At 39.6% G+C, this 16,753-nt stretch overlaps 1 protein-coding gene across 1 annotated transcript in view; it reads right to left on the reverse strand.

Moving 5' to 3' along the window:
- The window catches only part of FBXO34 (F-box protein 34), a 134,048-nt gene extending 125,455 nt beyond the window's left edge, over positions 1-8,593 (reverse strand). Inside the window, exon 1 of the mRNA XM_087855964.1 lies at positions 8,433-8,593. The gene's annotated coding sequence lies outside the window, so the exon portion shown is untranslated. The remainder of the gene's footprint in view (positions 1-8,432) is intronic.
- Positions 8,594-16,753: the final 8,160 nt, after the last annotated feature.

Consider the following 16,753-nt stretch of genomic DNA (forward strand, 5'->3'; position numbering starts at 1 on the left):
GCCGAAGGCAGACACCCAACGCACTGAGCCACCCAGGCGCCCCTCTTTGTGACTTCTTTCACCCAACATTGTGTGTAAGATCTATCTATGTAGCTGTGCTTCCTTGATTCTCGTGGCTAATGTTTCAAAATGTGATTATGCCCGCGAGTCACCCATCCATTGTACTGTTTTCTTGCTGATGGTGCAGTTTTCACTTAAACTGACAATCTTGGAATCCTTTAAATTTATTGTAATAAGCTGAAATAACTATCGTAAAATAGTTTCATACTATTTAGGGAAATGTCTCATACTGAGTAACCCCTCTGAAATTTGTTATTGTGTTGAGTACTAAGGCAAAGTTGAAGGTGGCCTTTGTAAAATGGTTCTCATTCAGGCTCACTGAAATTTTGTATTAAGGTATAAATGTAGTCGAATGCACCAATCTTAAATACATAGTTTGATGACTTTTTACAAGTCATCATATGTAACCACTCCCCAGATCAAGAGAGAGAATATTTCCAGCAGCCTGTTAATACTACTGTCTTACAGTCCTACAAGGCAGCTGTCTGCCTAACTTTTTTGGACACATGCCTAACACGGGCCTGTATGATGTTGGTTTCTGGGCTTTCAGCTGCCACCATGTGGTGAGTCTGTCTACTGCTATTTGATGCCCTTAAAGAAGGACTCAAGCCATTAGATTTCTAAAATGAAAAGCAATTACACAGATTCTGATGAGGTGAACAAAGTAGGTGAGCTATTGTTTCTATCAAAGAGGAAAAAAGATTTATCTTCAAAAGGGAGGATCTAAGATCATATAGATGATGATATCACTTATAGTTAAATTGAGTATATAACTTCCTGCTTGAATATTTAGCATATAAAGAAAAAAATGACTTATTGCAAATATTAGCCACTAGCTGTGAAATGCCTTGAAGGTGGTGATGTACAGAAAGGATACGAATAAAATTACAACACTCCCCGCCCCCTTCCCCACCCTAGCCCGTCAGAGCACAGCTTCAGGATCCACAGATGAAGAAGACGTGACCTCTTTGCCCTGGGTGTATCTACAGAGGAGTTTGCTGGCCTGATCTGATCATTTATTTACAAGAGCCTGATCTGAACTGGTCCCTGTCCTGGCATGAGGGGGAGTGGATCTCAGAATCTTCTGTCTCTAACCAGACCCTGTAGTCTGTTTCTGCTGACCCACGTCAAGCCTGACTTCTGCACTCTGCCCCTCGCCACTTTCCATAAAGGGAAGAGCCTGTGGCCTGGAATGGAGCCTTCACTAGCTCAGAGGAGTGCCTGTATCATTGTGCAGATGGCTATGGTTGGACTTACATAACGATGCTGTACTGATTCTCCTGAACTTAAAACCTTGGAAGTTGTCACCTCTCTACCCTCCTGTGGCCTGTGTACTCTTTTTGTCTTCCTTCTGCCCCTCTGTGTCTTTTCCCTCTTAAAGTCCAGCCCAAGGCTCTGGACCCTGTGTTCTCCCAGAGAATCCAGTGGGCAGCTGTTTCTGAATCCCTAGAGCCCTCGTTTTTGGTATCACTCATTTTAACACTTAATCACACATAGCCAGGGTCCCCTCACGCACCGCTGGGAAACTGATCTAGAGATTAAGGATTTCTTGTTATGAGAAGCTTGTTTCTGGGGGAAATAAAAAAAAAGAATAAAATTACATGCAGGTAATTTATTCAAACCTTTGAACTTACTGATATGTTTATTATTGTTCTATATTCTGACTACAAATTGTTATAATTCCCTTTGGAAGTATACCATTCTATCATGGCTACCTAACACTAACATCTTGAAATGTTCACTGAAATTTTTGAACGCTCGCTAGATATACATCATTAAAATAGGTCTTTCCAGTATTTTACATATTCAGGATGGGGGAAAAAAGAATTCCAGCACTGAAAATTTTAATAAATATTAAGGAAAAGTATACAGATAAGTTAGATGATTAAATGATTTCAGCATGTAAATGCGTGCTGAAGAATAAGAGGGGGGAGAAGAAAATGGGTGCACACTAAGCAATGTTTTATTCCTATAAGTGTGGAGCTTAAGATTCTGTTACAGGAAAGATTCCAGGTCAACGTGTAGACTGTGACAAATGATTCATCCCACCCCCCTTCCACCTCCCACTGAAATTCCAAAGAGAGATCATTTTAAAAGCACAAATCCCTATCAGTAGAGAACAATTACAGTATCATCAGTATACCAGAAATTTTGAGAACTACTTGGGAAATAGAAAGCAAATGGGTTTGAATGTCCTGAAAAAAAAAAAAAAATCAATAGAGAAGAAACTGCATCTCAGGACACCAAGTCCCACCATGTTCTTTCTAAAAAGCCTCAGATAAGATCCAGGGTCAGTATCGGCAAATTCAAAGAGAGAAGTTGGCTGTAGAACAACTCTCAGTGTAGTTTATTCAAGATGCTTCCTGTTGAGATATTGGGGCCTGAGAGAAAAATCAAAGCCAGCCTTGTAGTAACTTAAGAATTTGTGCCGCGGTGCCTGGGTGGCTCAGTCAGTTAAGCATCTGCCTTGGGCTCAGGTCATAATCCCAGGGTCGTGCATCAGGCTCCCTGCTCAGCGGGGAGGCTGCTTCTCCCTCTCCCTCTGCCCCTCCCCTACTCGTGTGCACTCTTTCTCTCAAATAAATAAAATCTTTAAAAAAAAGAATTTGTACCAAAAAAGCATTAAACAAGATAATTTATAATAAAGGCAGGAAAAAACTATTAAAGGCTGAATTCACAATGAAAATAAATCTATGCACCAAATAACAGCATCAATAGTCATAAGGCAAAAAACTATAGAAGATACAAGGAAAAACAGAAACACACTAGAAGATACAGACTTCAATTCACTTCCCTTCATCTGTTAGAGCAAGTAGATAAAAAGAATATAGAAGAAAGTAGAGTAAGGTCTTCAAAAGGTCCAAAGGGAGATTTAAAAAACAAAAAACAAAAACTTAGCCTTATTGCTAAATAAGCATGAGGATGAAATAAAGACATCTGGGAATAAAACATTTACCATTCATACTCTCTACCTGAGAAAACATTACTAGAGGAAGTTCTTCAGCACAGAAATAGGAATCCAAGGCATCAGGTTATACAATAATGGTGACAACTAAGTAGAACCGGAAAAAATGAAGTTAAGATTTAAGCAGATTTTTTAAAAGAGCTATTTATTTGAGAGAGAGCGAGAGCAAGCAAGCAAGAGTGGGGGGCAGAGGCAGAGGGAGAAGCAGACTCCCTACTGAGCAAGGAGCCTGATCCCAGGACCCTGAGATCATCACCAGAGCCAAAGGCAGACGCTTAACCAATTGAGTTACCCAGGTGCCCTTACGCAACAAATTTTTAATATCATAGGATTTGGTTTCTTTCTAAATTAGCCCAATCATAGTATTTGCTTTATAGGAAATAATACTTTTGTAATCATAGTATCATGCATGCTGTTTATTGGCTCCATTTTGGGGTGTCGAACAACGCCCAAAGTACAGGAGATTCTGTCACAGAGTAGCATGTGAATGCCATAAACCCTGGCAATTTAAAAATTACGTGGCAGGATATAAACCTGAGCCAACAAACTCGAGTACATAAGAAACATCACTTTATCTTCCACACTTCGATTTAATTTCTGCCTCTGAGGAATATTCCCTTTATCCCCCTACCTCCCTTCTAAGACCTGCTTGATGGGAAATGTAAACACAAACATTCTTGGGATTTCTCTCTCCTCCCCCGGGTCCCAAAGTACACAGGTACCAAAGCATGAGAGAGAAGGGGACCCTCCAGTCATCAGTGATCTGTGCTCAGGTAACAGATAGCATCAACAAATGGTTGTTTCCAGTGCCTCAGATCTCTGCTCCTTTGGGGCCCCACATGTGGTATGAGGGTCCTAGCTGAGGTTAGGAACCCTGTGCCACTGTCCTGCCTTCCCCAGGTATCTGACGCGGCTCTCTCTTCTGAGCTTGCCCCCCTCTCCACAAGGCTCCACCACGGAGCAGTGTTTGACTCTCACACAGCTACTCTCCCCCCACCCCATGAAATCTCCAGGAGATCTCTTTCTCAAATCCTATGCAACTCAGTGAGTTTAGGCTATGGAAAACAAAAGCCAGGGAAAATTTTGCAAGTTAATTTTGCTTTCCTCCCTGTCCTAAACCTGCCCTGAAGTGATAAAAGGTGGAGCCCATTACTTGCTTGAATGGAGAAATGGAAAAGAGAAACTATAAATTAATATTATACAGTATTACTCAGGCACATTAATATAGCTAAGAAAAATTGGGAGGTAGATAGAAGTAGAAAGATGGGGAATATTCTCATTTTTCATTGTGGGTCCTCAATCCACACTAAACTCTATAAGCCCAGAATTAAACATTTAAATATGTTATTAAAGTAAATAGGTAAATAAGGCAACCACTAGAAAACATTTATAAATATAAAAATATAAGCAACAAAATCCAGAGGTAGAGGGTAGTTAGTTCATGATAAATTCATCTTTCATAACAGAATAGCAATAGATCCTATGTAAACTTGATAAGACTTGAAATATGATAAACTAAAAGCAGAAATTATTAATAAGAGTGATTCCAGGAAAAGAATTAGGGACTGGAAAGGAGAGGATAGAGTTGGGGAGAAGAGGGAGACTTTTTTCTCATTTTAAGCTTTTTTATTCTAATTTTTTTATTATGTGCATGCAATTCTTTTCTAACAAAAAAAACCCCCTAGATTAATTAAAAATAAAGACATGAAGCTATTTTAAACACACTGTCTCATTAATATTTATGATACATTTAATAAAGAACTCACATTAAAATTTGCCTATGGGCACTAAGCCTGTATTTTAAAAATTCAATAATTCCTTCTCATATTATAGACCTGCTAAAAAAAAAAATCCACATTGTAAAACAAATCTCCTTACTTTTATGCAGATGCACAAATAATTTACCCAAAAAGAAACACTTGGGAAACAACTAGGAGGAAACACTAACAAAAATTAACAAGAGTAACAAAGCAGTGTTAACGAGTATCCAGTCTCTCAAAAGAAGAAATCATCCAAACATTTCATTATCAGAGTCACAAAAAGATCATCCAGTAAAACCCCTTTTAATAATCTATTCCAGCTGTTAAATAAAATCACAATTCCCATCTATACAATCAATATAAACCACATTATATAGTCATGAAATCTCAACTTCCTGTAACACATACACACTGGTCCTGAATGTGAGCAAGTATCTATTGTAGTGAGAACATGGACTTAGCACATCCATCAGACTAAAAATTCCTTCAGGAACTGGGCAAATTCCTTTATTCCTAGCTCTCATTTTCTTTTTTTTAACAGTTACTTACCCACTGGTTGCTAGTTATTATCCAGAGAAATTTATTATCAGTTCCCTCTTAGATCCCAAGCTTCCCTCTGACATATTAATTGCAAACATTCTGCCGCTCCACTGCTTTTCCTTTTAGCTTTGTCCTCTTCTGTGCAAATGTTTCTCACTTTACATGGACGGTATCTGAATTTTTCCACCTTGTCACTCATAATTCCCTTTAATGTTTCTGTAATTTCTAAATTATTGGAGCCCTTGTTACTCAGTAATCTCCCCATCTGGGATTCTCTCCTAATAAAATAGTCAGAAACTGTGGCGCCTAGGTGGCTCAGTCAGTTAAGCGTGTCCAACTCTTGATTTCAGCTGGGGTCATGATCTCAGGTTCAGAATCTCACCCCACGTAGGGCTCTGTGCTCAGCAGGGAGTCTGCTTGAGATTCTCTCTCTTTATCTCCCTCTGTTCCTCCCCCCACTCTGTGCTCTCTCTCACTTTCTCAAAACCAATCAATCAATCTTTTTTAAAAAAAGATCCCTTTCACACTGAAAGGGATCACACTCAGAAGTAGGTGGCAGTGGGGCACACAGGGGTGGTTCAGTTGGTTAAGCCTCTGACTCTTGGTTTTAGCTCAGGCCATGATCTCAGGGTTGTGAGATTGAGCCCCAAGTTGAGCCCTGGGCTGAGCCCTGTATCAGGGTCCATGTTCAGCAAGGAGTCTGCTTGAGATTCTGTCCCTCTGCCCCTCCCCCCCAAAATAAATAAATAAAACCTTAAAAAAAAAAAAAAGGAGGTGGCACTAGTGGGGAATGACTAGTGGTGATGTAAATGTAAACATTTTGCCTTCACAGGTATTTTTACTTCTTTCCTTTTTTAAAAATAGTTTTAAAAAAAATCTGTCACTCTTTCTCCCATTGTAAAGACCAGGGAAATAAAAAAAAAAAAATGTTGAGATATAAAAGAAAAGCTGGAACAACACCTGACATTTTAAAAGTTGTTAAAGGATTACATATAATAGGGAAATTAAAAATAGCTTAACTAGCTAATAAAAGAATGATTAATTTGTAATATAACATATATAAAATATAATAAATTACTCAGCACTTTCTTTTAAAGAAAGATGTGGTTTTTTTAGGTGTGTTTTTTTGATAACTGAAGATTTTAACATTTAATTAGATCTTTAGGTTAGATTGAACTATTTGCAGGAATCTTTAAGCTACTATTTATTGTACAAAAACTGTTATCACAATACTTGCAGAAATTACAATACAAGAAAGCTCCACGCGATCTTGCCACATCACACAGTTCCGTCTAGGATTTGTCAATATGTGTAACGTTTAAATAATGGCAATCTGTCAACTCTGTATTTATATATTTTCACAGATAATTTTGCAGGTGTGTGCTTAAATTTTATAGAAAATTTGAATAGTGTTTTCAGTCACTTTGAACCGAGTTCACAGCAGCATAAAAAAAATGAACTGTCACTTTATATAGAACATCTACATAATAAAAATGTCAATCAACATTTTTTTGCATTTCTGCTATGTTTTCTAAGACCAGCTCTGAGGGAAGAATCAACAGCTTTTCATGACTGGTGACAGAAAGCAGCAATAAGTGGAGAAAAGAAGTCTGAAGGAGTTTGACTTTCCTTAAATTTCAAAATGGACATGGGTGGGGGGAAATGTTGCTCTGAAGCAATGGCTTACAGAGCTGTGCATTAAGGAAAATCCTGCCCATCCTTTACCACGAGTGAGACTGCTAGGGAAACATCTTCAGTGCTTGTTTTCTGGAAAGACTCTACCAGTTTACAGTGGTGACCAACTAACACTAAATTTCGCCATTTTTACTAACTTCTGATAGCAATACTTCTTTGTTCTTCATTTCTTGATATTTTCATCAGATATGCACATAGTTCCTATTGGCATGTCCAAGGATATTGTTATTATTGACATTGTTAATATTTTAAAGTACCATTTAATGAAAATCTATTATTTGTCAGGTACTTTGTCTTAAAATTCCACGAGGAAAGTATCGTTATCAAAGGGGGCTCAGGAAGAAGTAAGTCTCTTGACCAAGACCATATGTAGCCTTTAACCTACGGATTTAAAAAGTGGCAGGATTGGAATTTAAAGCCATGTCTTTATGGGGTCAAAGCCCACACTCTTTTCAGTACTACCCTATTCTCATCCCGATAGCCTGCTAATCCAAGGCTTGGTTTACAGGGACTCTGGAGCCACCAAACATTAAAAGTTTATTAGGCATATAAAGTAAGGGCATCTTTAAAACATGGAAAAGCAGGAGCACCTGGCTGGCTCAGTTGGTTAAGCATCCAACTTTTGATTTCAGCTCAGGTCATGATCTCAGGGTCCTGCGATTGAGCCCCACATCCGGCTCCGTGCTCAGCAGGGAGTCTGCTTGAGGATTCTCTCTCCCTCTACCTCTACCCCTTCCCTCGCTTACTCACTCTTTCTCTCTTTCAAATAAATATATCTTTAAAAAATAAAACATGCAAAAGCAGAACAAATTTCTAAAAAGGAGAATCCTTTATCTGCAATTCCTTCATCTTCTGATTCCAAAGGAAAATTTAGAGCCCCTTTTGCCTTCCTTTAACTTTAACTGATCAGGCAAGTTGATTAATGAATTAGGTTCCGTTCACCACCCTGCCCCCACTTCCTGCCTTGCCAGAAACAGAGTTGGTCCAGACAACACAGGAATGCCCACAGGAGTTGGTCCTCACACTAACTTTCCCCTTTGCGGTCAGCTAACAGTAAATACCATTTTAAAGTGCTGGCTGTATGCCAGCTGCTATGCCAAGCTCTTAAATAGGGCGTTTCATTAAATCCTTACCACCTTATGAGATAGAGGTTTCGATATTATTCACATTAATGAAGTTTGAGAACAGAAATCGAGTAACTCCAGGCTTACAGCCCAGGTTGATTAGACTCTAAAATTGCTTTCCACGCTTTACATTACAAATTTTTCTGGAATCAATGACTAATTCATCTTGCTCCTTTTTGGTAATTCCATTTCAAGATTTCAAGACTCCATTTCAAGATGTCCACAGATAAAGTCCCTCAGAGGAAGACCACCAGGAACACACTTGTAGTTCAAGTTGGGTTTACTCACCTGTGCTGCACGGCCTCTCCTGGATCCTGGGCTGTCTGGGCAGCAGAGGCTTGGGAGGGGCTTACCTCAGGGTTGGAGCGCGTGCTGAAGGGCTCTGAAGAGGGACCGGGAGAAGTGGGGATCGGCTCTGAACTGGTGACGTCATGAAGCAGGAGCAGTTTAGCAACTAAGGTTTCTCTGCAACTTTAGTTCTGAAGGCAACAGGAACAAAGCACAACAACGGATATCACTGATTAAAAGAAAAAAAAGAGTAATCACTCCAAAGGACAGGGTCAGTATCACCAGAGGAGAAACATTGTTTACACGGCTTTGGCCTTCCGTTGGAAACATTTTAGAAGTTCTCCTAGGAATATTCTACTCTGATTTGTAGTTTCCAAGGAAACAGGTATTTAAAAACCTCTTATCTGAAGCTCTTGGTTAGAAATTGAGGCTGTTTCCTTGTGTTAAAGTAACCCATAGGGCTCAGATCTTCTGAACAGGAATGAGACATTCCATTTTCACTGATATTTCAAATAGCAATGTTTCTCATAAATATGACAGCTTTTCGCAATAGAAAGATAATGCAAGCCACACACGCAATTTAAAATTTTCTAATAGCCACATTAAAAAAGAAACAGGTGAAATTTATTTTAGTAATAGGTTTTAACTCAATGTATCCATAATTTGTCCAAAATATTTCAACACAGAATATAAAGAAATATATATATATATTTTTTGTACCATGGCTCCCAAATCTGCTATAGGAGATCTCAGTTTGGACTTTAGATCTTTATTGGAAAGCTTGATCTGTATTTAGACGTCATAAAATTTAGAGTTGTAAAGTATATCCCCATACCCAAGTTGTTACAAACATACCTAAACGCTTCCCAATAACTGAATCAAATTTAAACTACTTGAGATGAAGTAAAATTAAAAATTTAGTCCTTAGTCACTCTAGTTCCATTTCAGGTGCTTAATAGCCACATGTGGCTGGTGGCAACCACTTCGGACAGCTTGGGTGTAGGATTTTAGAGCATACGTTTTCTCATGACCAAACCCTTGACAGTAACTAACAAAAGCAGATTTTACAGGTTCACAATTATCCTTACTTCTTTTTTTCTCCTATTTGTAGAGTCCTCTTTCAGGCAAACACGTTGAACAATGGAGACCTGAATGGGGTAGAAGGGCCCACAGTGACCACTGGGCTGAATATAAACGGGCCCATTAGGTGATGCACCTCAAAATATCTGTTAAGCCCTAGCTGACCAATGAGCTACTTACACCACACACAGGTACCAAAAAAGGAAAATTCCATAGGTCCCCATACCTCCTCACCTTCCCCCAACTACCACCCCTTGACAGACAGTGTCCACTTTGCTGTCCTGCGCGCTGTTTCCTTGAGGTGTGTTCAGCGAACTTCTATCTCCTTTCTTCTCCCGTGCTGCTGGGTCCGCTCCATCATGTCACCCCACACTTGGCGGCCCCCATCCAATCAGGAGACCCCACACTATTCCCTTCTTTTATTATTTTTTTTTATTTTTTTTTTATTCCCTTCTTTTTATAACCACAAATTCTCTACCACACTAAATGAACTCAATTTTCTTGGATTCCAGTTTTTCTCTTCAGCTGCAGGGCAGGCTCAGTCACCTTAAATTGAAGCTCAGGGCTGCTTTCTCAGCCCTGTTTTCTCCCCTTCGTCGCAGAGATTCCCTCATCATTGTGAGCTAGGAGCATTATCTTTCACTTCTTCCAAGTGCAACCCTGAGAGCATAAAGAATTATGAAGTTTTTCAAAGCTCTTCCCTGACATTAGATGCCGTTACAAGTAAAATACACTTTAGGTTCTTTGGGGCAGAAATCATTACAAGTACCCTGAGTCAGCATTGAAGAGTTTTGCCAGCCTGGGGGCAGCCTTCCTCGCTACTGCAGTCTGTTAGGATAAGGCCTCAGAGAACAGGCATGTGTGTAACCCATGAGGTCTCAATGGCGGAAGTATACCCACGTTCACGTTTCAGTTCTGTCTTTGGTTAATTATGAATTATCGGTAAATCATTTAAATCAGCATGTTTTCCGGGGTGTACCCTGATATTTGCTTCAATATTGCATGAACAGCTTTAGTTTTCAGAATACAAGAAGCCAAAGAGAAACACTGGTATGATCATTTTGAGAGGCAGCATGGTATTCTAGAAAAAGCACAAACACTGAAGTCAGAGGTGTGGATTCAAACCTGTAGTCAAGTAGTCAAGGCATGAAGAAGTGCTATCCCTTTAAGATGGGCCAGCCGTGTGGCTTTAAAGTGGGGACTTGGAATCAAAACCCAGCTAGTAGCAGTCTTGCTGAGTCTGCAATGCTCTGTTTCTTTGGGTCAGAATTAGATTAATATGTATTAGATTTATCCTGAAGAAGTTTTGTGTAAAGTTACATTCTATACAGTATGTGTGCAACTGGCAATAGGCTCAAAATGCAAGCCTAAGGGTTTTTACATCACTGAAGGAACATTCTGACATCATTTCATGTCCCCATTTAAACTATAAGAAAATGTCATCAAATAGTCAATACAAATACTCCTTGCAGGGCGCTTGGGTGGCTCCAACAGGTAAGTGACCGACTCTTGGTTTTGGCTCAGGTCATAGTCTCAGGGTCATGAGATGGAGCCTGAATTAGGCTCTGCACTGGGCTGGGAACCTGCTTAAGATTCTCTCTCCCTCTCCCACTGCCCCTCCCCCACCACGTGTCCCCACTCTCACGCCTGCTCTCTCTCTAAAAAAAAAAAAAAAAAAAAAAAAAAAAGCTCTTTGTATGTTTATTGAAATGTATTGGCTTACAGCACTGCATTTGCTATTTTACTGAATAATTTTAATGACAGTAAAACTTGAATATTTTTAAACAGTTTTATGATTACAAAACAATTTAGGTTCATTGCAGAAAAATTAGGAAAATATGGAACCAAAACAGAAAATGAAAATTACCTGTTTTTACTCTCTCTGGATCTAAGAATTATTGGAATTCTGACATTTCCTTTTTCCTTTGTCCACTTTCTCTGTGTGACCTGGGGCAGGTTCCTTGTCTGTATCTCAGTTTCCTAACCCTAGCTACCTCATAAGGTTCTTGTGAGGATTAATGGGTAAAGCACTTTCAAAACAGTGCCTGCCGCATAGCAAGAGCTTATTAACTATTAGCAATTATTATAATTAAAGATAGATATTTTACTTTCCAAAACTGGATTAAAACTATATAGTTTTGGATTCTGCCTTTTAAAAAAACTTTTTATTACTCTGACAGTACTTTCTCATCTTTTTTTTTTTTTTTTAAGTCCTCAGTGATAAAGCTATTGCTCCATGTAGCAGCAGAATCCTCTTCTTGGAAAAAGGTTTTGAGATTTTTATGGAGGACAGCTCACCACTATCTAATTGAGACAGTACTCATTTAAAAAAAAATGTTTATTATAGGGGCGCCTGGGTGGCACAGCGGTTAAGCGTCTGCCTTCGGCTCAGGGCGTGATCCCGGTGTTATGGGATCGAGCCCCACATCAGGCTCTTCCGCTATGAGCCTGCTTCTTCCTCTCCCACTCCCCCTGCTTGTGTTCCCTCTCTCGCTGGCTGTCTCTATCCTGTCGAATAAATAAATAAAATCTTTAAAAAAAATGTTTATTATAAAATATAAAAGAACTACGAGGGGCCCTTGGGTGGCTCAGTCAGTTGAGCGTCTGACTCTTGATCTCAGCTCAGGTCATGATCTCAGGGTCATGAGTTCAGGCCTCACATTAGGCTCTGTGCTGGGCGTGAAGCCTACTTAAATAAAAAATAATATAATATAAAAGAACTACTATGAATTAAAAGACTGAAAATAGTGCAATGTTCGGAGGTTACTAGTGTACATTGAAATCTCACTAATTTTAGTTTAGTCTTTAATAGCCTGCCTTCACTAAGCGGCTGCTGGGTTAGCTGAGTAAGTGATTGCTTAGCTAAAAAAGTTGATTAGTGCTGAATGGGATCTCCATAGCTCCTCTGGATTTGATACAAGGTGTTTGTTTACAAGCTCACCATTGGAAGAATAATTTGAGGGCAAGAACTGTATCTTTCTCATTTATGTTGTCCCCAATGCTTAATTGTAGTACTTAGTTCTTAGGGCTCAATGAATGTTGAACTAAGTTCTACAAAAAGCCTTAAAAGTTAGATAACCAGTTATCTAAATTTGGTGGCTTCTATAACTGGTATTTTAAAGGTAAATAGACACAGATTAATACTACAATTTGGCTCATCGTGGGTTATTGAGCTCCTCCCCGCCATCCTCCCCGTTAGAAGGTGGAGGATTCTCCAAACTGAGAAGGTACTTTGAGACAGAAAAATGATGCAAGCCGTTCCATACAGTTTAGAAAGCTTCATCCAGGGTAACTTACAGACGGGAAATCCAGTGGACAAATGATCCAAGCGCCACTCAGCTGTCCTCTGCCCTGTTCTCTACCCAGTCCTGACCGTAATGCCCAGGCTTTATAGAGCGAGAGGCGTGGCGGTGAGGTCACAGGGTAGTTATCTCAAGTGGCATCATGTGCGCACCAGAGGCTCTCCGCTCGTTATCTAAAGCAGCGCCTTCTGTGCACCAGTCATGCCTGATACTTATCTCAAGTGCGCTGTTTGTGCACCAGTTTAGGGAAGATCAGAACAAGGCTTCCGGCGTTGCAGTCCGGGCTGGCGTTAACCTCTGGGGGCCTGGAACAGATAGCCCTGAGGGAGGTCATTTCAGGGCATGAGCAAGATGGAGGGCCAAAAACGGAGTCCGCGCTGTCAGCACCCGGACACCTCCACTCTTTACCACTGGCTTAATACCCTTTCAGAGTATTAAAAATGGCTATGCAACTGGAGTAGAGGAGCAAGTGTCCCACTTCCCAAACTATATCAACACATTGAAATCTGATCATCCTCAAGTCTCCAAACAACCACTGAACATGTCAGTCTCTGTGATCTTTCTTAAGATTGACATTGTGAGGATAATCTAACACATTTGTAATTGTAAAGTAACGGTGCCTTGCGATTAGACATTTCGAAGAAAAGAGGAAAGGAAAAAGTCTTCTCTAGCTCCTCTGTAACATGGCTATTATAATTTTGCTATATTCCTGTTCACTTTTTCAACAATGAACAAGCATTGTCTATTTCATTTCACACTAACATTATATTATATACATTGTTCTATGCTGTTACTTGGCTTTCACGGTTATGTTTTTAGTGATTGCACAGTATGCCATCAAACACATTAGATTGTTTACCAAACCATTCCCCAGCACTGACAGTTAAATTGCTTCCCGTTTTCCATTGTCTGGATACCGGTGAACATCTTTAAGCATATGATTTTATGACAGATCACCAGGCGTGGCATTTTGGGGTCAAAAGGCTCTGAAGTTTTTATGGCTCTAGCACATACTGCCCAAGTGCTTTCCAAAAGGATTATATTAATTTACAGTGTCATCAGCTATGTAAAAATAATTCACCATCTACACACCTGAATTCATTGTTATAAATATGATTTTGGTATAATTTCCCTGCCACATAGAAACATCACCAATCACAGCATTCTTTCTTCTACATATGTGTATTCATTTACCCTAAAATACATAATCATGAATTTTGATGTATTTTTAGGTGACACAGTGACCTCTTTTCCACAGCCTTTTTCTTTTCTTTTTTTTTTTTAATAATGATTTTTTATTATATTATGTTAGTCACCATACAGTACATCCCCGGTTTCCGATGTAAGGCTCAACGATTCATTAGTTGTGTATAACACCCAGTGCACCATGCAATACGTGCCCTCCTTACTACCCATCACTGGCCTATCCCATTCCCCCACCCCCCTCCCCTCTGAGGCCCTCAGTTTGTTTCTCATAGTCCATAGTCTCTCATGTTTCATTCCCCCTTCTGATTACCCCCCCCTTTCTTTATCCCTTTCTTCCCCTACCGATCATCCTAGTTCTTATGTTCCATAGATGAGAGAAATCATATGATAATTGTCTTTCTCTGCTTGACTTATTTCACTTAGCATTATCTCCTCCAGTGCCGTCCATGTTGTAGCGAATGTTGAGAACTTGTTCTTTCTGATAGCTGAATAATATTCCATTGTATATATGGACGACAAAATTTTTTTTTAAAGATTTTATTTATTTATTTGACAGAGATAGAGACAGCCAGCGAGAGAGGGAACACAAGCAGGGGGAGTGGGAGAGGAAGAAGCAGGCTCATAGCGGAGGAGCCTGATGTGGGGCTCGATCCCGGAACACCAGGATCACGCCCTGAGCCGAAGGCAGACGCTTTAACCGCTGTGCCACCCAGGCGCCCCTGGACCACAACTTCTTAATCCAGTCATCTGTTGAAGGGCATCTCGGCTCCTTCCACGATTTAGCTATTGTGGACAATGCTGCTATGAACATTGGGGTGCATATGGCCCTTCTCTTCACTACGTCTGTATCTTTGGGGTAAACACCCAGTAGTGCAATGGCTGGATCATAGAGTATCTCAATTTTTAACTTTTTAAGGGACCTCCACACTGTTTTCCAGAGTGGCTGTACCAACTTGCATTCCCACCAACAATGTAGGAGGGATCCCCTTTCTCCACATCCTCTCCAACAATTGTTGTTTCTTGCCTTGTCTATTTTTGCCATTCTAACTGGCGTAAGGTGGTATCTCAGTGTGGTTTTGATTTGAATTTCCTTGATGGCTGATGATTTTGAACATTTTTTCAGGTGTCTGTTAGCCATTTGTATGTCTTCATTGGAAAAGTGTCTGTTCATATCTTCTGCCCATTTTTTGATTTGTTTATTTGTTTCTCGTGTATTGAGTTTGAGAAGTTCTTTGTAGATCTTGGATACCAGTCCTTTATCTGTAGTGTCATTTGCAAATATATTCTCCCATTCTGTGGGCTGCCTCTTAGTTTTTCTGACTGTTTCCTTGGCTCCACAGCCTTTTTCTTGACAGTTTTTTCAGGGTTTCTACAACTACAAGAACTGCTGATTCATTAATTTTTAATACTGAGATATCATTCTGATTTTAGGTCATCATTATTTTAAGTTAGAATGTATCGTGAATGTTGCACAGTTAAAGTTTATAGAAAGGACAATAATTTTGCAGACTTATTAACTTAAAAATTTCTTTAACTGAGAAGATGGTGTCCCTCTGATGATAAAAATCTCAACTAAAAGAACTGTGCTATCTTCACCAATTTCATTATGTAGTTTCATCTAGAAATGCTTACATATAACACAGATAAATAAAATGTCATAGAAATTCAACAACTCCTTTTGTTCCAGATATTCTATTTCCTTCTATCCCTATCTCATTTGTTGAAACTACTAGCATGTTTATGAATTTGTTAAAAGGAACAATAACTCCCAGACAATCACTCTTAGAAAACATGTATCTCCTGGGACTCCTGAGTAGCTCAGTCGGTTAAGCAATTACTGACTCTTGATTTCAGCTCAGGTCATGCTCTGAAGGTCATGAGATTGAGCCCCATATTGGGCTGCATGCTCAGCAGGGAGTCTGCTCAAGATTCTCTCCCCTCTCTTTCCACCCCTCCCCACCCCCACACTCTCTCTCTCAAAATAAATAAATAAATCTTAAAAAAAAAAAAAAGAAAACATATATCTCCCAAAGATCCTATCTCAGAACTAGTTATTTTGGGGAAATAGTATAGATAGACTATGTTATTTATAAACATTTTCTTGCTTGCTTGCTTGCTTTTGCCAGTTAAAAATACCTTAACAACAACAGCAGGGTTTTTAAAAAGATTTTATTTATTTATTCATGAGGGACTGAGAGAGAGAGGCAGAGGCACAGGGAGAAGGAGGCTCCCCACTGAGCAGGGAGCCTGACACGAGGCTCGGCGATCCCAGGACCCTGGGATCTCGACCCAACCCAAAGGCAGACACCCAACCATCTGAACCACCCAGGTGCCCAACAACAGCAGGCATTATCTATACAGAGCTTTACAGTTTTCAAAACATTTTCACATGTATTATTTCCATTTTATCTTCAACACAACTCTATCAAGTGTGTATGTAGGCAGACATTATCAATCCCATAGTTTGTATCTGGGAAAACAAAGGTTCAGAACCACAAAGGGTCAGGTATCATTTGTCCAAAAACAAACATCTCATACACCTAATCACAGGAAATTATGGGGCATCCTCCCGGGGCATCTACATTTGCTGAAAATTTCGGGAATAACATACCACTTTAATATTACAATAAATTCCATATAGAATTCACATTTTACAGAGAAAAATGCATCAGTGATTTTTAAGGAAAAAGATGAGACTTTGACTAACTTTAGAATGTGATGGACCACTCTGGG

Source organism: Ursus americanus, chromosome 26 (assembly GCF_024610735.1).
Source record: "Ursus americanus isolate L20-20 chromosome 26, mUrsAme1.1.p, whole genome shotgun sequence".
In the NCBI taxonomy this organism is placed as follows: domain Eukaryota; kingdom Metazoa; phylum Chordata; class Mammalia; order Carnivora; family Ursidae; genus Ursus; species Ursus americanus.